This window comes from Bombina bombina, chromosome 1, assembly GCF_027579735.1.
Source record: "Bombina bombina isolate aBomBom1 chromosome 1, aBomBom1.pri, whole genome shotgun sequence".
NCBI classification, from domain to species: domain Eukaryota; kingdom Metazoa; phylum Chordata; class Amphibia; order Anura; family Bombinatoridae; genus Bombina; species Bombina bombina.
Window position 1 is genome coordinate 989843098 of NC_069499.1, and position 24092 is coordinate 989867189.

The window sequence follows — 24092 nt, forward strand, 5'->3', positions numbered from 1 at the left end:
GCCTCTTGAAAGTTCCTTATAGGGCTGTGAAGTGTAGTGGATTTCAGTTCAGTTCATGCCCTCCATTAAGGCCTGAGCTACTTCTAAAAGACAGTCAGAGGGTTTTAGGCTGTTCTCAGACCCAGCTTAAATGGTGTATACAGAGTGTATCAGTCCTCCCAGCCTCCAGAAGCACACTGCCCGTGGACCCTGGTAGTATAAGCCCCAGTAGTTCAGATATAGTACAGAGCCCTTTACTTAATTTCTGACGTATCTGTAGTGGGGGGCCATAAGGTATTTGCAGTGCCCAGTCTGTAATCTACAAATGTTTCTCAGTTATAGCCTCAGGGTCTGTGTGGGAGTGTGAGTGGCGTACCTTATTAATGCCTTTAATCTGAGCCAGAAGAAGATCTGCTTCAATGTACCCCAGCAGACTTCAGGTGGTACACTGCCTGGGCACCTTCCGGAATCCACTCCGGGCTGCTGTGTGGGAAGGGAGAGCGCCTGCTGATCAGCTGCGTGTGGGGCAAGATGGCGTCTGGGCACTTTCGCGCCGTATAGAAGTTGTTGCTGACAACGGTGAGCCTGACCGCCCCAGGCGGTGTTGATTTGCAGCTCCGGACTCTGTCTTCTGTAGAATTCTCCCCGGGAGAATCAAATGGCTTCCACTCTCTCAGCCGTGGTGTCTGGGCCTATCCTCTGCTTCCCGCGTGGCCTGCTAAGTATGTGGATGGATGGGGGGCCTCATCTCACCGCGGCTTGGCGAGATTCCACCCTGGGGCAAAAGACTCCACTCCAACTTCGATCTCCCCGTCCTCAGTCCTCTCTCGGGTCTTCCCCAGGCACAGTCGGTGGATGAGAGTTCAGGTCTGCCGCACTACTCCATACATATGCACCTCATGTGCTAGTGATCTTGCAGTGGGGGTAGTTATTATGAACCGGTGCTGAAAGTTGCCGGGTACCCAGTGTACCAAGGCTAGGGTGCACCCGGGCTGTTAGGAGAGTAAAGTGTCCCCACAAAGAGTGTGTTTATCCAAAGTAAATCACTTGTTAGAAGTTTCCAGCTCCGGAGCTCTCACTCCAAGCTGCTATCTCTTTGGCCCGCCCACCGGAAGTCGAATTTCGAATGTTTATATATAACATTCTAACATTCTATTTTCGAATTTTCGTTTTCGAATTTTTCAATAAAATTGGAAAATATTCTTTTGATTCAATTTCCAAATGTAATATTCGAATTTGAATGTGACATTCGAATTCGAATGTGACATTCAACTTCAAAATAGTATTTCTAGTCTACAACTGTGTTTAATAAATGTAATATTCAAATTTGAATGCTACATTCGAATGTCACATTCAAATTTGAAATAGTATTTCTAGTCTAATACTGTGTTTTAAATGTAATATTTGATTTGAATGGGATATTTGATTCGAATGTGACATTCGAATTTGAAATACTATTTCTAGTCTAATTCTGTGTTTTATAAATTAATATTCAAATTTGAATGTGACATTCGAAAACTGTAAATAACATTTGAAAATCAAATTTTTAAGAATATTCGTTCTTATCAACATTCTTTTATGTAAATCGAATTTCTACAATAACATTCGTTCTTACATTCGAATTTGGATATAAACACATTCGCCCATCCCTAAAAGGAACACTGAACCCAAATTTTTTTCTTTTGTGATTCAGACAGAGCATGCAATTTTAATCAAATTTCTAATTTACTCCTATTATTAAATTGTCTTCATTCTCTTGGTATCTTTAAATATTGGATTCTCTATTGGAATCATGAAAGAAAAAAATTGGGGTTTCATGTCCTTTTTAATGATTTTGTGCTGCTTTTTCCTGTGAGACCTTGACATGGACTGTCTGACTATAGCTTTCCTTTGCTATCAGGAAATTTGCATTTAAGTAACCTTATGCAAGTTTGTTTTCATCTAGATAGCAAGACTAAACTTTGACAAAGATATGTTTTCCTTTTGATATTTGAATTTATAAACACTTTCTAGTACTTAATTGTTGTTGTTGTTTTTTTGTTGTTGTAGGAGCTGATTAAAGTACTAGAGAAAATTCAGCTTCTAAGTTTAGTGTCATTGCTCTCTTACCCCTGGCCTTTCTTTGGACACTGTGTTAATTTCCAGTGACTCAGTAAGGTTTTGTGGTGAGTTGGGCCTCTCAGCCATTGATTCCACCTTTTTTAATTCTGAAACAGTACTCCACCTGACACCGGACCAGGAAAGTGGTTTGCTGTTTGTTACGCTTTCTAATGGAGGAAGCTTCATACTAGCTAGGACATCCAGGTTCATTCACTTTTTAGAGTATCAATTGAAGTCTAACCATTCAAGTGTTGGAGTGGTATTAGATCATCAGCAAATGTTAGATAATCAGGTCCTGTAACACATTGTGTGAGTTTGCCAGACTGTTAAATGTTAAACCCTGCTTCTCAGGCAGTTTCGTAGGTAACTTCAGTGATTGGCTATGCTGAAAATTGAGTAAAGATTCCAAATATCTGTTATAATTGTGTATGCTTTAAATAGTTGTAGTATAAGTTAAACAAACAAGGTCTTTATTTTCAGTACATCTTTAATCATTGTACTTTTTAAGACCACAGATTCCAATAAGTAGATATTCCACAATATATAAAAGTGCCTTGTAAAATGCAAATTGTAAAACTCTTTCTCCAGATCCATAAATAGTAAACTCTTCCTCTATATGCAGGCTGTGCCAAACCAGGAGTTAAGGCACTACACCTCTGCACAAAAAGCTGTGTATTAGATATTTAATGACTTCATTTCTGGTTTTACATTTTGTAGAATCTCTCTTACTGTCATACCTCTTTGCAGAGACATTTGGTGTCATTTATTCAAAAATGTTCCTCCTTTTAAAATAATTGGTATCAATAGGTGGATAGTAGCAAAATTCTCAAATTGACTGCATTTTAAATAACATTTTAATTTTATTACACTATTTTCATTGCCTTCTATTAGATTTTTTTTCTCTCCTTTATTCACCTATCATCTATCTATGTGAGAGCAAGGAATACTAACTACTGCATTCTAAAGCTGCCTCTACAAATTACTTATATAACATGCACAGACCTGAGTCTACAACAGTATACTCTTATAGAAATTTACAAAAAGAACAAGGTGAAGTTGATAATGGGAATATCTGTAGCTGCAAATTACACTCTTCCCTTGTTACTGTATTTCCCCCTTGCACTTTCTGTTATCAACCTCAGGGAAATCACCTCTGATTACCAGGATTTCAGAGAAAGTAAAAGTGTTGATGCACTTTGCAATAACTGCTGAACATTCATGTTATGAGAAGCAGATTGAGCAACAGTGGGAGAATAAAAAACTCTTTGTTTTAATTAAGTTCTTAACCATTGAATCCTCCAGGCGATATCATTAACAGTAGCATCACTAGGGTTGGTGTCTACCAGTGCGGTAACTCATGGTGTCATATATGAAAGAACTTCACTTGTGTATAATAGCATTATGATTAGGACAGTCACATATATGATATATCACAACCAGGTCCAGCACACTTGCACTACTTTACTTGCACTGACTTGCTGAAAACAGACTAAGTCACAAGCACGACACTCCAGTCTCTGACCGCTCCTCAGGTATGCATGAAATGGCGGTTGAGTTATATGTAATAACTGCAGGCAACACTATGTAATATGATATACCTAGTATAGTGTGAGCAGAGGCAGTCTTCAAATCTGCAGTGCGAGACTGTGCAGTACCAGTATCGTGCACTGCCAGTATCATCATTGTAGCCCGGAATGGTCCTTTTATGCATTAGGTGTCACCCCCCATGGCGGTGCCAACTGGAGCGGTCAACACCTGCCCCGCCCATGACATCATTGCTCCTTAACACAGTTTATGATTTCCTTTTATAATTATACTAGGTCATAAATATACATCATCAAACCCCAAACCTACATCCACATACCTGTGCACATCCTCCCAAGAACACATAATCCATCTTAAAATAATCAAAATGTGTCAGGCTTTAAGGTTCTTATACCTTTTTACCTAAGTGTTGCATCAACCACAAAATCAAGCATTAAACTTGTTCAACGTCATCAATTTTTAACCATTTCACCTAAACATTTTTTAAATGTTTTAGACATTTTCATTGTGCATTAAATCCTGGCTCTCATTATATCAGATTTACCAACTACTCTTTTGTGTGTTGGATCAATGTCGTTTTCACATGAATTACCCTGTTGTAAAAGGCATTTTCTTGCTTTCAAATAATCATTCTTACAGTAAGTGGTAAAGAGTATGCATGATATTCTGGAGTGTTGCACACATAATCTGTCTGAAAAAGAAAAGTGAAGACCATTATATGGTTTAATCACTCTAGGGAAACCCATAATGGCAAAATATGTTTTACTGCCCTTTGCAATTCAAATGAATGGCTTTTAATTATTTCAGAAAGGAGATTTACAATAACCAAATTGTATCGGAAGACATTATATTCTAAAACTAAATATTAGCACTTCTATAAATATTATTTATGTAAGGCATTTGGTTAATCATATACCAAATAAGTATTGATTATACTGGGTTGTGAAAGTTTCAGCACTTTACTTTTCTAACATTCTTTTCTATCTTATTTTTTATTGCAAGCAAAGGTTCCAATATGGGGTATTCTATGTTTGTATTGTGTGTCAAAATTATCATTTGTCAAGGTACTTATGTATTTTTAGTATTTAGTATTCACTACATTGTTCATGTGAGTGGGGGCTCATTTATAAAGCTTATGGTTAATACTTCTTTATTGTGAAACTGCAATTTAAGAAGAAGATATTAGATTGCCCATTTAGCCAAAATAAAATTGTAAGAACAGGCACTGATGTGGAACCGGATGATGTGACTAGCAATCAGCATTTCAAAGATGATCATAAGGATTCAAGAACTGATTTGTGGCAGAGGTGGCACCCTATAACGGTCCCAAGTTTAAACTCACTGATTCTGTACGACCTATTGTATTGTCAGTGTTTGTCTATGGAAATGTTATGGATATGTGCAGTATTTTATACACCTGTTAGCAATGGGTGTGGCTGAAACTCCTGACTTCAGTAATTAGTAGTGGTGTCCACAAACTTTTAGCCATATATTGTATTTACTGTTACTTTATGTATCACCAATGTGCTGTCATGACTCCCTTACTACTGTTCTGGTGGACTTCCCTGCCTGAATTCCTGTCAAAGTATATATTTACTGTACTGCCTGCTTTTCTACTTAATTGTGCTGCTGCTCTAATTTGTCAAAATATAGGTAGTTATTCTAGTTACCACCAATGTCCCATGGCTCATGTACTGCTTGCCCTCAGTGACTGCCCTGCCTGGCTGCCCCCTTGTGCTAACGCTCTAAATTACCCAAAAATATATTCTTACTTTTTGTACCCTCCGTGGGCCTGGTCAGTTTTTCCTGGTCATGTGCTGCTGCTTTAAGTTGTCAATATATATATATAAAGGCTTACTCTGTGTACCATCAATGATGTCATGCTTTCCTGGATACTGTAATCTGTCCAGTGCTGCCAACGCTGTTAGGCCTACTCGTTTCTGGGGTTTTGTTGTTGTAGTAGGCATGCTCTGGTGTTCCTCTGCTATTCTGGTTGCCTGTCTGCCTGTTTGTGCTGTTGAACAGCTGCTCCTATGATGTTGTGAAGTTGTTTCCTACAGGAAATAATGGGTAATGAATTTTGGCACGTGCAAATTCCTTATCTAAATTAAGCCGAAAACAAATGCACTGGTTAACAAATCCAAAGCTTTAGGGAAAAAATATCTTGACGAATTAGTTCAAAATGCACGTCTTGTAGTTAGTATCCTGGTGACATTTCTGTTTCTCCATAGACTGAACCCTTCCAGGCTCCCCCAGGCTCTACATATTCCAAATTGGATAAGCAGGAACTCAGCACTGTTTCCCTTGCTTTCAGTGAGGTTTACTGTATTATTACCTTGGTGCGGGTGGTAGCGACTCATCATTATTCTCATTAGCCTGTAAACAAAGGGCTAATGCAATTAAAAAAAGAGTACACTTTTTAAATTCCAAATATCAGCCACTGGACCCCTGCAATGCGTTGTTGCTATGAGTTAGGGTTTAGGAAAATACAGTCCCACAATGTCATTTACAGCCACAATTAATCAGAAGATCCTTATCTAAAACTGCACAGTATTTAATATTTCTAGCATTCCACATATTAAATGTTTTAAAAATAAACTGAATAAATTCTTGGACCAGTTACCAAATAGCACTAGGCTTAGCCAAGCTAAATTTCCCAGACAACACAAATATAGACATTTTAAGTAGGTCCCTTCTTCAGATGTCTTGGATGCTCCAGGGCAGCAGGCTCAGCAGTCTGGGATTGTGATTTCTGGACAATATACAAACACTAACATGGAATTAATTTCATTCCTACGGTAAGAGATCTCTGTGGGAAGGCAGTTTTATTTAGATGATTGTTTAGGTACACAACCACCACAATTTAAGGAAGATATTTGGTTTGTGATTCTTACCTATGCTAGAAAAGTAGCCATTTTACAAAAGTAGAAACAGCTTGCAAAATATCTTAAATGCCATTACATAATCTAACAAACCATTTTCTTTATCTAAACATGATGACCTCAGTCAATGCATGTTAAATGTGTATCACGTGATGTCAATCTTGTCTCATAATGCTGTTTCAGCAGGAGCCTAACTGCCATTTGCAAAACCTAGTCTCAAGGTCTCTTCTTACATACATATCCTGCTCAATAAAATGTTTTTTAAACATGCTATTTATATGTCTGCATTGGTTGGTGTTTGATTAACAGACCTGGTTGTTGTTTGATTATCAGATGCCCAGTCTTTGGGCATCAGGGCACACTTAGTAAGAGCAGTTTTTTTATGAAAATGATGATGATGAATATAAATAATAAAAATAATAGCACTTGATCCCCCCCCCCCCCCAGAATTTAGCTCTGGTTAAAATGTCAAGTAGATTTTTGCTGGAGACTAGAGGTGCAGTGCTCACAGCTGCTGTTTTCCCAGCAACACCTTTCAGTAACAGCTGGAGCTCACTCCCACCTTCTCTGTCCTAGCTAAATAACTCCCCTGTTGAACCCAGCTATGAAAATTGCAGTTGGGATTGAGCTTCCAGCACTAAGACATCAGCCTATGAAATGAGAGGTATGTTTATTTTGTAAACTAGCTTTTGGTTTAGCTGTTGAGTTTATGCCGCTCCCATTTTCGGAGTGTTTAGTCCTAAGCAAAATTGCAGGTAATGGTGCTCTTCTTTGGTCTGTCTCTTCACTCTCCTGCTTTAGAGCTGCTTTTAACACCAAACTTTTTTGCACCTTTTTACAGTTCTGTCTGTGCTCAGAACCAGTGGGCGTAGATGGGGAAGATGTGTGATTTGGCAGATGGACACAGTTTTAGTGGAAGAATCAGTAGATTTACATGACAACAGATGTACACGGCTGATATAAGGTCATATGCTTTCCTTCTAAAATATTTAGTTTAAAAAAATCAGTGTCTAAGTTGCTATAGGGTTGTGTTACCTATATTTATATATTCTTGTTTATCTTTATTGAAAACATTATTTTGAAGACAGGTTCCATGGTTAAGAAAATGATGAGAGATATAGACGCCCATGGGTACTGGAACACAAGGAAGGTAGACTGGCATAGAAGTATTATAGAGTCCTGCTCCCTAAAGCTTAAAATATAAGTGGTCGTTGGAGATAAAGTGGATGAGTTTGTAAAACAGAGTAACACTTTTACCTCAAACATCTACAACACAGCAAACATATTACCATCACATATCTTTGCAAATCACTAAAAGACTGAAAAATAGTGCATCGCCTCCTTGCCCAGACTGTACCTGATGACCCTAGCAGTTGAGTTGTGTGTTCTGCAACTTTGTTGTTCCTTTATCTTATAGGAAGAAGATGCAGGTTTGTCAGCCCCTTTTCCTCTGAACTTTAGAAGCGTCCGTATGCATAGTGTTTATTGTGTCTCTGTCCCTCCTTGCAGAATTCTTAATGAATCTCTAGTGTCTTCCAGGCATTGTGGCCCTGCAAAAAATCAATGGTAACCACAACTCCCTCTACTTTGTGCAAGCTCCATTTCCCATGACCATTTCTCTCTGCTCTGGGGTCTTGTATTTTTCCGTCCCTCCCCTAGTTCCTTCATCCTTCCTACCTCCTTCACGGAGGCGGGTGTGGTGGCCCAGGTCATTAGTGGCATTAGCATTTCCTCAGTAGCAGTTTAGAGGCCTGGTGTGAATATTAGACAGTATACAGGATGGTGGTCCTGTTCCAGGAGTTCCTTGGTGTACAGGCTGTTTACAGAGAGGTTTGAGTGACGGCTATTGCAGGCAGGGTGTCCCTATCTATCAGCCCCCAAGAGACTTAAAAGGACATGAAAGTCAAAATTACACTTTTATGGTTCATATAGAGCATGCACTTTTAAGGCATGCTTAAATTCACATCTACTATCAAATTTAAATTGTTCTCTTCTATCATTTGTTGAAAATTATATGTACACATTTGTCTCGTCATTGGCTCACCAGATGTGTTCAGCTAGCTCCCAGTAGATAACACTATTGCAATCAGCCATTTTCATTGTCTATCAGCAGCATTCTTTTCATTTGGTGAAAAATGGTCCTGTACTTAAATGTGCAAATCCAAGTTTTTAATGTTTAACACATTTATAAGGTTATTTTTACCACAATTTTTTTTTCAAATGTAACATGCCCCCCCCCCCCCCATTGTCCATATTGTATGGATGATAGATATAAACGCTTCCTGCACAATCAATTTAAAAAGTTAAAAAAATAATAATAAGCTTTTTTTAACATTATTAAAAATAAGCAAACTCATAAAACACACTTTAATGATAATGCCTTTATTCAAATCCCTTAGAGAGACATACTGTACACACACATCTCTATGGTTTTGGAACACAAGTTAAAGGGACATGAAACCCAATTTTTTTCTTTCATGATCTAGAAAGAGCATGCCATTTTTAACAACTTTCTAATTTACTTCTATTATTTAATTTGTTTTATTCTTTTGATATTCTTTGCTGAAAAGCATATCTACAGGGAGTGCAGAATTATTAGGCAAATGAGTATTTTGACCACATCATCCTCTTTATGCATGTTGTCTTACTCCAAGCTGTATAGGCTCGAAAGCCTACTACCAATTAAGCATATTAGGTGATGTGCATCTCTGTAATGAGAAGGGGTGTGGTCTAATGACATCAACACCCTATATCAGGTGTGCATAATTATTAGGCAACTTCCTTTCCTTTGGCAAAATGGGTCAAAAGAAGGACTTGACAGGCTCAGAAAAGTCAAAAATAGTGAGATATCTTGCAGAGGGATGCAGCACTCTTAAAATTGCAAAGCTTCTGAAGCGTGATCATCGAACAATCAAGCGTTTCATTCAAAATAGTCAACAGGGTCACAAGAAGCATGTGGAAAAACCAAGGAGCAAAATAACTGCCCATAAACTGAGAAAAGTCAAGCGTGCAGCTGCCAAGATGCCACTTGCCACCAGTTTGGCCATATTTCAGAGCTGCAACATCACTGGAGTGCCCAAAAGCACAAGGTGTGCAATACTCAGAGACATGGCCAAGGTAAGAAAGGCTGAAAGACGACCACCACTGAACAAAACACACAAGCTGAAACGTCAAGACTGGGCCAAGAAATATCTCAAGACTGATTTTTCTAAGGTTTTATGGACTGATGAAATGAGAGTGAGTCTTGATGGGCCAGATGGATGGGCCCGTGGCTGGATTGGTAAAGGGCAGAGAGCTCCAGTCCGACTCAGACGCCAGCAAGGTGGAGGTGGAGTACTGGTTTGGGCTGGTATCATCAAAGATGAGCTTGTGGGGCCTTTTCGGGTTGAGGATGGAGTCAAGCTCAACTCCCAGTCCTACTGCCAGTTTCTGGAAGACACCTTCTTCAAGCAGTGGTACAGGAAGAAGTCTACATCCTTCAAGAAAAACATGATTTTCATGCAGGACAATGCTCCATCACACGCGTCCAAGTACTCCACAGCGTGGCTGGCAAGAAAGGGTATAAAAGAAGAAAATCTAATGACATGGCCTCATTGTTCACCTGATCTGAACCCCATTGAGAACCTGTGGTCCATCATCAAATGTGAGATTTACAAGGAGGAAAAACAGTACACCTCTCTGAACAGTGTTTGGGAGGCTGTGGTTGCTGCTGTACGCAATGTTGATGGTGAACAGATCAAAACACTGACAGAATCCATGGATGGCAGGCTTTTGAGTGTCCTTGCAAAGAAAGGTGGCTATATTGGTCACTGATTTGTTTTTGTTTTGTTTTTGAATGTCAGAAATGTATATTTGTGAATGTTGAGATGTTATATTGGTTTCACTGGTAAAAATAAATAATTGAAATGGGTATATATTTGTTTTTTGTTAAGTTGCCTAATAATTATGCACAATAATAGTCACCTGCACACACAGATATCCCCCTAAATAGCTAAAACTAAAAACAAACTAAAAACTACTTCCAAAAATATTCAGCTTTGATATTAATGAGTTTTTTGGGTTCATTGAGAACATGGTTGTTGTTCAATAATAAAATTAATCCTCAAAAATACAACTTGGCTAATAATTCTGCAGTCCCTGTAGATAGGCTCAGTAGCTGCTGATTGGTTGCTGCACTTAGAAGCCTTATGTGATTGGCTCACCCATGCGCATTGCTTTTTCTTTAACTAAGAATATCTAAAAAAATGAAGCAAAATAAATAATAGAAGTAAATTGGATTGTTGTTTAAATTTGTATTCTCTTTCTGAATCCTGAAAGAAAATCCCTACACATTGTTAAAATTGTGATGTAGATGCTGAACCTCTGAAATTACCATATTTTTTGTTGTTAATTCTCTACATTTGGCTTTTGGATACAGAAGTATTTTGAGTTTGTGATCACTGGAAAAACACAGTGGAGGTTTAGAAATTGAGATCAAGCACTTTATTTTTTTATCAGAGTTCCCATAGCTCAGTATTAATGTTCTATGTAGTCATGATTAAAGGGACAGTATAGTTGAAAATGCTTATTTTTTAAAACGATAGATAACCTCTTTACTACCAATTTTCCAGCTTTGCATAACCAACATTGTTATATTAATATATCTTATAACTTCTAAACCTCTAAAGTTCGTCCTGTTTCTAAGCTCCTGCAGACCACCTCTTATCTCAGAGCATTTAGTTAGCTTTTCAAAGCCAGACAATGCTAGCTCATCTTTACCATATAGATATCATTGTGCTCACTCCTGTGGAGTTATGCATAAGACATCTTTACTTGGCTAAAATGCAAGCTTGTAGAAATCACTGAGATAAGGGGGCAGTCTGCAGTGACTTATATACAAGGTAAAAACAGAGGTAAAAAGTAACCGTGTTGGGTATGCAAAACTGGGGAACAGGGATTATCTATCTTTTAAAGAACAACAATTTTCAAGTAGACCATTCCTTTAACTCAGGTAAAATTGTATTTTTATTTTATGCATTAATTTTCCTTTTCTCCCTATGCACATTTAAGTTGAATTTGTTAAGCAAAATGTATAATAATGTGCACAGAACAATTTAGAAAAAAAAACATGTTGAATATTTTCAATTTATCATAGCACTGAAATAATTTGTGAACACCTTTGCACTGAAAACATAAGCAGTTAAAAGATTAAAAGTTCTAAGCAAAAATAAACTGCTCTGTTTCATTATGGCAATTTATTTATTTATTTTAATTTTCAAACAAGCTTTATTGAAGAGGGTGAAAAACAATTTTAACAATCAGTACAATTCTCAGTTCCTGTGGAAATTCGTTACATTGTTTACATGAAATAACATATAACAAGTCCACTTTGTGTGCATAATAATTGCTTCTGCATTATTACTTAAATCTAAGAGTCATTTCCTCTTCTATACGGTTATATCTTGTGAACAATTCATTATGTTTGAGCTTGTTTAAGCGAGCTTAGCTGCTCGCAGTGTTTTATGACTCATATCGCCAAAACTGCTTAGTCTTTGGAGCTTAACATCAGGATCCTGTTTATTTTAGTATTATAGCAACTCAGCTTTTTTACCACATATCGCTGAGATTGGTCAAATTCCTGACATTACTACCCTGCACATTAGCTAGGTGCAGGGCAAGGGAAATGAAGTAAAGAATACAGTTAGAAATAAAGAAGAGAAAGGGGGGGGGAGGATGAAAGGAATGAGGGTGAGGGTAAAGGGGGTGAAATTGGTGTGAGGGGAATAGATTGATTCCCAGAAGTTTAGGGCCCCACCTGGTCCACCATTTTTCTTATTTCAGTGCAATGTGCTTAGTTGTTTTATAATCCCCTACCTGTCCAGGTCAGTGTCATCAGTTTGTGTGTGGCTAATTTGCCCATTTTAAGATAGTGGCACCTCTCTAGCCTAAGTAACTCCCCTACTCTGATTTTCCACTCCTGTATTGTCGGTACTCGAGTTTTTTCCCAGTGTATAGGTATTAAGCCCTTCGCTCCATTCAGCATCAGCAAGAGGAGTAGGTATTTGTCTTCCCCTACGATCTTGGGTAGTTCGTGATAAATCAAATAGGAGGGTTTTGGCGGAATTATGATTCCCAAAGTTTTGCTCATTTCTCCCAGTACTTCCTCCCAATATCGCTGTATATAAGGGCAAGCCCACCAGATATGTAAAAGCATTCCCTCCCCTCCACAGCCCCTCCAGCACCCCCCACCAGCATTTGGGTAAATTCTGTGCAGTCGCTGGGGTGTCATGTACCATCTGCTTAATAATTTGTAGAGTGTTTCCTGTATTTTCATTGAGACTGAGGCCTTTTTTTCCTCTCTCAAAAATCTTAATCCATTCTTTTCTATCTATTTCCAATTCAAGTTCATCCTGCCATGTTGTAGTATATGTCGGTAGGGTAGTGCCCCCCCTTGTCATTAAAGTCTTGTATAATTGTGATATTAGATGGGTCTGGGTCTGCGTCATTGTGCAAACAACAATCTAGGTCTAGTTAAAGTAGGCTTTTCTTTATGTGCTTTCAGGTAATGTGTTATCTGAGCTACCCTAAACCACGACACAAAGATCTCGGGTGCCCATTCAGAGAGTTCAGCCTGCGTTTTGAGTTTGCCTTGTTGCAGTATGTTGGTTATTGGTGCCTTTGCCAAGGTGTAGAATTCCCCTGAAACATGTGGCTTATATTCCATGCCTAAGTCTGGATTTTCGTGGACTGGAGTGTTCGGCGAGTGGGATGAGGACACATATGAATCTTCACTAATTAATTTGTCCCATCTCTTGAAGACTTCTTGTATCATGGGGTATTGTGCGATTGAGGCAGGACGTTTTTTTGCTGAGATCCAGGCTAAAGCCCCTACATTTCCTCGTTCTAGGATGTTGTATCGATCTGCACCCATGCCTTGTTACGCATTTTTTGGCTCCACTCCACCAGCCTCTGCAAGGATATCGCTCTCTGGTATTCTCTCAGCAGGGGGATCCCCAATCCCCCCCTGTCTCTGAGCATATAGGTGGTGTATTTTCTAATCCTGGGCTTTATACCATTCCATATGTATGCTTCTATTGCCTTCTGCATTTGTTGCACGTATTGTGCAACCGGTGAGACTGGTATGGTCTGCAGCACGTATAACACTCTCGGTAAGATGTTCATCTTTACCACCCCAATTCGTCCCATCCACAAGATGGTCTTGTTCTTCCAGTTGACTAGATCTTTCATGATCTCGTCTCGAATGTCTTTATAGTTAAGGTCAATTATTTCATTTATGTTGTGGGTAATTTTTATCCCAAGTATTTTATGGAGTGCTGTGCTAATTTGATTGGGCACTTGACTCTAAGTGTGCTGATTAACGCGGGCCTCTCATTGACCACCAAGATTTCGGATTTTTGGGAATTGAGGAGGAAATTTGAAACTTTACCAAAGGCCGAGAACTCTGCCATGGCTTCACGTAACGAATTAGGCGAGTCTGGTATAGTCATCAAGACATCATCGGCGTACATTGAGAGTTTATGCTCTCTTCCGCCTATATGGAACCCTTTGATCTGTGGGTTGTCTCTGATTTTGCATCGCCAACACTTCTATCGTGAGGGCAAATAAGAGGGGCGAGAGGGGACAGCCCTGCCTAGTACTGTTTTTAATACTAAATGAACCGGAGAGCGTGCCGTTAACTCTGATTCTTGCATTTGGGGCGGAGTAAAGGTACATCACTGTGTTTATGAATTTAGTGTGGAAGCCAAAATTATTTAATGTGAGCTGTATGAATGACCATCTCACCCGGTCAAACGCTTTTTCAGCATCTGTTGTGACCAAGGAGAGTGGGACATCATGTGTTTGGGCATGTGTGATCATTTGTAGGACTTTCAAAGTGTTATCTCTGGCCTCCCTCGCTGGGACAAAGCCTACTTGATCCGTTGAAATCAATCCAGGAAGCAGTCTGTTCAGTCGGTTGGCCAACACCTTTGCGAGGATCTTTACATCAGAGTTTAATAGGGATATAGGCCTAAAGTTTTCCGGCTTATCTTGTGGTTTCCCTGGTTTGGGAATTACAGTGACATAAGCCTCCAGCATGGATCCCGGGAGTTTGGGGGATTGGAATAGGGCATTGAATAAACCTAACAATGTGGGAACTAGTATATCTGAGTATGATTTATAGTATTTAAGTCCGAAGCCGTCTGGCCCAGGACTTTTCCCCATTGGTAGGTCCTTAATTGCTTTTTTAATTTCATCCATCGTGATTGGAGAGTCCAATGATTCTTTTTCTTGGTCTGTGAGCCCAGGGAGTTCCACTCCTCTAAGGTAAGCCATTATGTTTTCATCGCTCAGTGGCGGTTGCCCTAAGGTGCATGTGGGATATTGTATAAGGAATCATAATATGTTCTGAATGTGTCGGCTATTGAGTCTGCCTCTGTCCGAACTACTCCTTCTCTGTCTATTATGTGATGAACATATGTTTTCAGCTTTTTCCTTTCAATCGCCCTAGCCAGTAATTTCCCTGCTTTGTCACCCTGTTCAAAATAGAGTTGCTTCAACATCAACGCTTTCTTTTGGTAGTCTTATTGCAAAAATTGTAATAAGCTCTCCCTAGACTCTGTCAGCTTTTTCATTTCAGCCTCATTAGTCGGTTGTGATTTATGTTTTAGTTCCGCCCTCTCTACCTGAGACAATAAAATCTGGTAGCGCTCTTTCTTGGCTTTATTTAGCTCGGATCTCCTCTTGATCAAGAGGCCCCTAATGGTGCATTTATACGCTTCCCAGATAACATCATTCTCCATACGATCATTCACGTTGAGCTGGAAGAATTCTGTTATCGCTTTATGTATGTCTGCTTTGAACACTGAGTCTACCAGTAATGTGTCATCCAGTCGCCACACATAAGGAGTAATCGGGACGCTGGGCCATAGTATAGAGCAGCTGACTGGTGCATGATCCGACCACGTGATCGGATTTATGTTGCTACTTTTCGTTATTGTGAGGCCCGTGTAGTCTGTAAACAGATAATCGATCGTGGAATATTTTCTGTGTGGGTGTGAGTAAAAAGTGTAGTTTTTAACCGTCGGATGATGTGTGCGCCATATGTCATGTACCACCAGTTCCGTCAGTGAAGCAGTCATATGTTTAAGGACCCTGTGGGGGGCGCTGGAGACGCCATTGGATGTGTCTAATGAAGGAACAAAGGATGCATTAAAATGCCCTCCCAGAAACAATATGCTGCCCATCCGCTTTTCTAATATTTTCCGAATGACCCTTGAGAGAAAAAGGTGCTGGGAGTGATTGGGGCAATAAATATTTGCTAATGTGATGGGCCTACCATACAGGGAGCCAGTCACCACTAAGTATCTACCCTCGGGATCTCTATGTATTTGTATAATCTGAAATGGTATCTTTGCTTGTATAATGATCCCAACCCCGTTTTTCTTGGTGGGCCCAGAGGCAAAATACGCACTCGGGTATTGGCGACAGAACCATTTCGGTTCATGCATTGCTGAAAAGTGCGTCTCTTGCATATAAATGATGTCTCCACCCATTCTGTGCCTCTCAATACTATTGAGCGTTTGTTGGGATTGTTTAGGCCCTTAACTTTTATAGAGATAAGCTCTATTGGGCGGGTTCGCTGTTGATTTTGTCTGGGCGCCATGGTAGGTTAGCTTATCAAGAAGAGAGGGGCAATTGTGTGCGAGGAAAGAAGGGGGGGATGAGGGGGAGAGAAGAAAGAAAAAAAAAAGGGGGGGAAGGGGGGGAAGAGAGTGGTAGAGGAGGAAGGTGTGAGTTGGGTGGAGAGAAGTAGAGCTAAGGAATAGTGAGAAAAGGATTAATGGGATGGAGGGAAGAGGGAGATAGTTTAGTGAAAGTTAGTGTCCTCCACTAGCAAATCAAGTGGAAGAAAGGGGGGAAAAAGGAAAATGGGGGTAAAAGATTCACTGTTTTGCGTGCAATTTAACAGTTCAAGAAGTCAAATACAGTAAAATTTGTATTAACACAACAATTAAACAACTACTAAAACAAGTTGGGGGTAGTTGTCCCTGTGCTTTCTTTAGATATATAAACATTTATTATATTTTAACTGAATCAACGTTTTCCTAATAACTAGTTTTCTTAACTAAATCAGAACCTCATTGCTCAAAGTGCAGCAACCACCTGCTGTCTGTATCCTAGGCATTTGTTCCCTTAAATATTATTCTATGCCTGTTATCTAAAGGCTCATGTGTTTATTACTACGATTTTGTATATACACTCTATTCATGTATGTTTGTGTTCCAGTTTGTAAATATTAAGGGGTCCCTACTGGGGGCATAAGGGGTCGCCTATACTCCGGATGTTAAGGTAAAGTTGTGTCCGGCTCTGAGTGCTGCCCCTGACAGGTCTACTTTGTATATCGGGTATGTATGTGGCGTAACTTGTACAATCTGGTCTATTCAAAATTAAGTGCGGTGTCTGTGTTATGTCATGTTGAATAAAGATTTTCGTGTGGTGTGCATTATGTTGGAACCCAATTATTTCCTTTGACTTGTCTCTATTGCTAAACAATATTGTGGTTCATATCTGGGATAAACATAGGGGCCGCTTCTGCGGAGGAAATAGGCACTAATGTTATACGTTTTCATGTGCCCTCCACTGTTCTGCTAATCCCACTAATAAATCTCCCCTCTTAGCAGTCATCAACAGACACATTTCAAATATAGATTGACATTTCTCTTAATAACCATAACTATTATTAATACAGCAAAATATGTCTATTATTATATATACAAAACAATGTCAGTTATTGTGCACTTAAGCATTTGGCTCAGCGTCTACATACGACCTGTAAAGTTATTTAGAACCTCCAAGGAAGATCCTCGAGTGCCGGGCGTCAAATCGCCCAGACAGCAAGGCACTGTCCAGTAATTTCTTCATAGCCTGTCAACCAGGGAGTTGTAGGTTTACACCTTGATTTCTTCTAGGAGGGTCTTGTGGGCCCCCATCCTCCCCTCATGGTGGATTGATGTTGATGCCCAAAGCTTGATTGAAGTTGGGAAGGTCTTCTATGTTTTTTAGAATATGTGAAGTATTGTTCTTTGTGACAATCAGGCAGGTGGGGAAACCCCATCTATAAGGTAACCTTTTCTCCTTTAGTACTGCTGTGACGAATCTTAGATCTCTTCGTTTTGCAACGTCGTGGGGTAGAGATCTGAGTATACTTGTATTCCCGAGCCCCTAAACTCCAGTGGATGTTGTGTTCTGGCCAGCCGTAGGATCTCTTCTTTGTCCTTAAAGGATAAGAACTTCATTATCACATCTCTAGGGGGTGCTCTGCTTGGTGGTTTGGGGCGTAGGGCCCTGTGGGCTCTTTCTATCGATACGTCCGGGGCAGCCTTTTTATTTTTGAGATGTCTGATAAAGTCTTGTATGTAGGTTTGTAGGGCAGGAGGGTCGACTGCTTCAGTTATTCCCCACAGCCGGAGGTTATTCCTCCTACTTCTGTTTTCTAGATCTTCGATACGATCCATAAGTGATTGGACCGTGCCTTCCTGGGCTTGCATATGACTGGTCTGAAGTTGTAGGTCAGAACTAAGGGTTTCTTGTCTCTCCTCTATTTGGGTGACACGTCTGTCTACGACCATAATGTCTCTTTTTAGTTCTCCAAGCATGGTTTTGAAATCTTGCATGGTCTCCTTAATATCTTCTTTTGAGGACAGATGTTTTATGTCCTCCCTTGTTAAGTAACTTTGGGATTGTATTTGTGGTCCAGGATTATGTATCTGAGCAGAAGTGGTTTTTGCAGGCGGGCTGCGGGCGGCTTCTGCTGAGGGCATGGCCGATTCTGCCGGGATTAAGTAGTTCTCCATAGCTGTAGTATGCGTGTTTCGGGGTGGCTTAGCTGCTCTCTTGCTAGCCATTACTTATACCAACTTCTTTTCCTGCAAAGAGTCGTGTCCCCCTCTGCTATACCTTCTCTGGTGTCAGATCTGTAAAGTGACGTGTTCTGTATTAGTGTCTTATGCTGCCCTCCTGTTAATGTTGCTCTGCTAATGAGGAGTTGCGCGCCGCACACGTGGCGTGGTATCGAGGCAAGGTCAAAGAACTGCAATTTCAGTGCGCAATATATGATAACTGTTCTCTGTTAATTCCCCCTTGCAGTTATGAAGCTTAGCCAAAGTTAACCGGCACTTGTCTTTAGTATCTGGGCCATTTGTAATTAACTGCACTAGGTGTGGCAGGTGTACACTTTATTTACTTTTTAATTGGGCTTATGTATTTTGCCCCTTTTAAAACACTGCCTATCCACCCTGCCCCGTCCCCTGTAGAGGCTATTATTGGCGCTTATCTGTATTATTGATGTGCGCTTCCTGTAAAGGTTTGATGTGTCCCGTGCCTTATCTCTGTACACCACTACTAGCCCTGGCTTGATCTCGTGACCGATGCTTGGCCCGCTCTGTCCGATATGAAGGCTCAATCCGTGGTGTGTGTAATGCCTGGATGGGTTGTTACTTGCTAGTCTGGGTGCCCAGGGAAGTTTTGATGCTGTTACCGTGTGCCTGCCCGAACTCAGCCCTATACTTGCTGCCGGGACCTCACGCTGAATGGCGCCTTTTCGTTCAGCGCAACTTTTCCCCTCTTTTGCAATCCATCACCAATGTGATCTTGGTATGATTATTTCCTGGGTCTTCCAACTTCTATGCGATGTTGCTGTGGTCTCTTTTATTCTGTGGAAAAACGTTCATTTTATCTAGAAAGCATTAGGGACTACAGAGCTCTAATACTATGCAGCCATCTCAGTGCGTGGCTAGGCTCCGCCCCATGGCAATTTATTTTTAATGAAATGTAACCCCTGCTAAGGCAAAATCAACTACTCAGCCTATATTGCCAGCCTCAGTAAAGCATATCTGTGTATGCTAAAAATAAATGGATGCTAATAGTCTAATTGCAATTGTTTACTGGATGATATTGGCATATGATTTTCTGGGGGTGAAGTGAGAAAAGAAGATTAAATGTATAATTCCAAACCTTTAGTGGCTCCTTACAACTAATCACTATGACCAGCCTGTTAAGACTTTGCTGACCATAGCCACTTTTCAGGGGGAAAAATACTGGTGATGCTTAGGGGCCTATTTATGAAAGGCCTGTCGGACATGATCCGACATTGCGGATCATGTCTTACAGACCTCGCTGAATGCGGAGAGAAATATGTGAACTGCTGGTGCAATGCCGCCCCCTGCAGATTCGCAGCCAATTGGCTGCTAGCAGGAGGGTGTCAATCAACCTGATCGGATTCGATCGGGTTGAATTGCGGCAATCTTTGTCCGCCTCCTCAGAGCAGGCAGACAGGTTATAGAGCAGCGGTCTTTAGATCGCTGCTTCATAACTGGTGTTTCTGGCGAGCCGGCTTCAAGCTCCGTACGGAGCTTGATAGATATGCCCCTTATTGTCATACATTTGCATATATAATTATACAGCATAAAACAGAACGTGAAGCTGCTAGGGCTGATTTTAAATGAAAAGTTGATTGCAACAAGATTCCAACATACTTAAAAGAAGCATCACAGTAAAAGGGCCCCTATATCTATATTTATTTGTTATACTATAACTTGGTGTAGGTTTTCTTTTTATGTTTTTGTTTTTTTAGTTAATTGGAAACTTGACAACCAGCACTATTCTGTTTTTCAGGACAACGGCTGCAGTTTTGTGAATGTTCAGATCTAACACCTGTTTTTATCTAGACACAGTGGCATCTACTTATCAAGCCGTCAACTTACTTGCATTCAACGGCATCAATACGCTCGCCTAAGATCGCCTAACATCGCGACCGCGGACCTGAATACGTTATCCAAAGTTACCAAAAAAGCTGTCAAAAAGCCGCGCACCAAGTACGGGGTGATGAGCAGCGGACTGTTGTTAACTAACAGTCATCGATCTCGCTGCTCTTTGGCTTTTCCCAGCTTTATTGATACCCTGTCACTAAACACCCACACTATACTATACTGTTTTACCCCTATACCGCCGCTCCCGAAGCCCACCGCAACTCTAAAAAATGTATTAAACCCTAAACAGCTGCTCACGGACCCCGCCACAACTAAATAAAGTGTTTAACCCCTAAACCGCTGCTCCCGGAGCCCACCGTCACCTACATTATACTAATTAACCCCTAATCTGCCCCCCCTAAACTGCCGCCACCTACATTATACTTATTAACCCCTAATCTGCCCCCTCTACATCGCCGACACCTACATTATACATATTAACCTCTAATCTGTCCCCCCTATACCGCTGCCACCTACATTATACTTATTAACCCCTAATCTGCCCCCTCTACATCGCTGACACCTACATTATACATATTAACCCCTAATCTGTCCCCCCTACACCGCTGCCACCTACATTATACTTATTAACCCCTAATCTGCCCCCCCTAACACCGCCGCCACCTACATTATACTTATTAACCCCTAATCTGCCCCCCTACATCGCCGACACCTACCTACATTTATTAACCCCTAATCTGCCACACCCAACGTTGCCGCCACTATATTAAATTTATTTACCTCTAAACCTAAGTCTAACCCTAACACCCCCTAACTTAAATATAATTGAAATAAATCTAAATAAATATTTCTATCATTAACTAAATTATTCCTATTTAAAACTAAATACTTACCTATAAAATAAACCCTAAGCTAGCTACAATATAACTAATAGTTACATTGTAGCTAGCTTAGGGTTTATTTTTATTTTACAGGCAAGTTTGTATTTATTTTAACTAGGTAGAATAGTTACTAAATAGTTATTAACTATTTACTAACTACCCAGTTAAAATAAATACAAATTTACCTGTAAAATTAAACCTAACCTAATTTACAATTACACCTAACACTACACTATAATTAAATTAATTCCCTAAATTAAATACAATTAAATTAAATTATCTAAAGTACAAAAAAACAAACACTAAATTACAGAAAATAATAAACAAATTACAAGATTTTTAAACTAATTACACCTAATCTAATCCCCCTAAGAAAATAAAAAAGCACCCCCAAAATAAAAAAGCCCTACTCTACACTAAAATTACAAATAGCCCATAAAAGGGCCTTTTGCGGGGCATTGCCCCAAAGTAATCAGCTCTTTTACCTGTAAAAAAAAAAGTACAAATCCCCCCCCAACATTAAAAACCCACAACCCAGACAACCAACCCTACTCTAAATCCCACCCAATACCCCCTTAAAAAAAACTAACACTAATCCCTTGAAGATCACCTTACCGGGAGAAGTCTTCACCCAACTGGGCCAAAGTCCTCAACGAAGCCGGCAGAAGTAGTCATCCAGACGGGCAGAAGTGGTCCTCCAGACGGGCAAAAGTCTTCATCCAGACGGCATCTTCTATCTTCATCCATCCGGCGCAGATCGGCTCCATCTTCTAGACATCCGACGCGGAGCATCCTCTTCATTTGACATCTTCTTGAACAATGACGGTTCCTTTAAGTGACATCATCCAAGATGGCGTCCCTTCAATTCCGATTGGCTGATAGAATGAATGGATGAAGATAGAAGATGCCGTCTGGATGAAGACTTCTGCCCATCTGGAGGACCACTTCGCCTGGCTTGGATGAAGACTTCTCCCGGCTTCATTGAGGACTTCGGCCCAGTTAGGTGAATACGTCTCCCGGTAAGGTGATCTTCAGGGGGTTAGTGTTAGTTTTTTTTTTAAGGGGGATTGGGTGGGTTTTAGAGTAGAGTTGGTTGTGTGGGTGGTGGGTTTTAATGTTGGGGGGGATTGTAAATTTTTTTCAGGTAAAAGAGCTGATTACTTTGGGGCAATACCCCGCAAAAGGCCCCTTTAAGGGCTATTTGTAATTGAGGTTAGGGTAGGGTTTTTTTTATTTTGGGGGGGCTTTTTTATTTTGTTAAGGGGGTTAGATTAGGTGTAATTAGTTTAAAAATCTTGTAATTTGTTTATTATTTTCTGTAATTTAGTGTTTGTTTGTTTTGTACTTTAGATAATTTTATTTAATTGTAATTAATTGTTTTTAATTTAGGTAATTAATTTAATTGCAGTGTAGTGTTAGGTGTAATTGTAACTTAGGTTAGGTTTTATTTTACAGGTAAATTTGTCTTTATTTTAACTAGGTAGTTATTAAATAGTTAATAACTATTTAATAACTATTGTACCTAGTTAAAATAAATACAAAGTTGCCTGTAAAATAAAAATAAACCCTAAGCTAGCTACAATGTAACTATTAGTTATATTGTAGCTAGGTTAGGGTTTATTTTATAGGTAAGTATTTATTTTTAAATAGGAATTATTTAGTTAATTGTAGTAATTTTATTTAGATTTATTTAAATTATATTTAAGTTAGGTGGGGTTAGGGTTAGACTTAGGTTTAGGGGTTAATAACTTTATTATAGTGGCGCAACGTTGGGGGCAGCAGATTAAGGGTTAATAAATGTAGTTAGGTGTCGGCGATCTTAGGACCGGCAGATTAGGGGTTAATAATATTTAAATAGTGTTTGCGATGCAGGAATGCGGTTCGGCAGATTAGGGGTTAAAAAATCTATATTAGTGTTTGCGATGTGGGGGGGCCCTCGGTTTAGGGGTTAATAGGTAGTTTATGGGTGTTAGTGTACTTTTTAGCACTTTAGTTAAGAGTTTTATGCTACGGCGTTGTAGTGTAAAACTCTTAACTACTGACTTTTAAATGCGGTACCAGGCTTGACAGGAGAGGGTCTATCGCTCACTTTTGGTCAGACTCGTAATACCGGCGCTATGCAAGTGCCATTGAAAATATAGGATACGCAATTGACGTAAGTGGATTTGCGGTATTTCCGAGTCTGGACAAAAAAGTGAGCGGTACACCTGTACCTGCAAGACTCGTAATACCAGCGGGCGTTAAAAAGCAGCGTTGGGACCGGCCAACGCTGCTTTTTAAGCATAACGCAAGACTCGTAATCTAGCCGAAAAATTAGCGAAATAGAGTTGTTGCAAATAATATGTGCTAATGTACAATGATGTATGATGCTAAAAGAGAAACAATGTCCAAAATAGGATAAAAATAAGGATACAATGTAGCACTGTCCCAATGAATGATCCTGGGAAAATACTTTAAAAGGCAGCTCCACTTTGACAACCTGATAAAGGGGTCACTTCTAAAAGATCAAAAAGAAAACCAGGAGCGCCTCATAGTTTATTACTGTTGTTGACAATGTGTGAAAAAATTATTGAAAATCACTCACAATTGTGTTGGCACCTATAGGAAAACAAGGTGCAAATAAAGCAGACTGACACTTGCAGGAGTCCGACCGCCCAACTGCAAACCTGTCTACACAGTGGATGGATGGCACCTGCTCATCCACTGTGTAGACAGGTTTGCAGTGGGGTGGTTGGACTCCCTTTTGCATTCTTCACACAGTTCCTGGTAGATACCTGCTAAACACAGCACCTCAACCAGAGGGGAATACGAGCAGCCAGGCAGAGGATACTGCAGGTGATATCGCAAGTGCAACCCAAGTTCTGTGATTTGCAGCCAGAGGAACCGATCAGTGAGCTGACCACTGCAAGTTTCAGTCTCCTTTATTTGCGCCTTTGTTTTTTTTTATAGGTGCCAAC